Source organism: Penaeus monodon, chromosome 34 (genome assembly GCF_015228065.2).
Source record: "Penaeus monodon isolate SGIC_2016 chromosome 34, NSTDA_Pmon_1, whole genome shotgun sequence".
In the NCBI taxonomy this organism is placed as follows: Eukaryota; Metazoa; Arthropoda; class Malacostraca; order Decapoda; family Penaeidae; genus Penaeus; species Penaeus monodon.
Window position 1 is genome coordinate 6,147,626 of NC_051419.1, and position 668 is coordinate 6,148,293.

The 668-nt window shown below is 29.5% G+C and overlaps 1 protein-coding gene across 1 annotated transcript in view; it reads right to left on the reverse strand.

Annotated features, from left to right (window-relative positions):
- Positions 1 to 668, reverse strand: part of LOC119594543 (UPF0488 protein C8orf33 homolog) — a gene marked incomplete at its 5' end in the record, with an annotated part of 9,598 nt that overhangs the window by 4,254 nt on the left and 4,676 nt on the right.

Here is a 668-nt window from a genome sequence, read left to right on the forward strand (position 1 = left end):
TCACACATCAATAAATGTTTACCCTTATATCATAATGTTTGCACCTACCATCCATGTATATCTACATTTAAAACTAATCTACTATGCACAACAAAAATATCAAACTATTATACCTAAAGGAATGTTAAGTCTTTATAATACTATGGGCTCAGTCCAGGCCTTTAAATCTTCACTGTTAATTACACTATTTTTAAGTTATCTTGGTAATATTTAAAGAAAGTGCATTTGACACAAGTTTCTGGACAGGTCTAGATTGTCTTTCACAATATGTGCCTCCAGGCTTTTTCTTTAAGACTGAGATTCAGGGAAGTTGGTAAAACTTCCGGCCTGAAACTAAGGATATCCACCCTTAATGATACAACAGACAGTACTGATCATAAATGACTCATGAATATTAACCAAAGGGCAAAAAATTATTTTCTGAATATTTGGTTAATTGATATTTCATTTATTAATTTAGTTTTTCTTTGTCAAGCAACTTCCCATCCCCTAATTATATTTTAAGATTCAAATGATTTAGTTAAAAAAATATCTAATAAAATATCTAATCTACACAAAAAAGACACAAACAGGATACCTTTCGTATCAAAATCCAGTTTTATAACTTAAAATGGCTACAAAATTTACAATCTACAGTATGTATCAAAAAGAATATTTTTTCCCCTCAG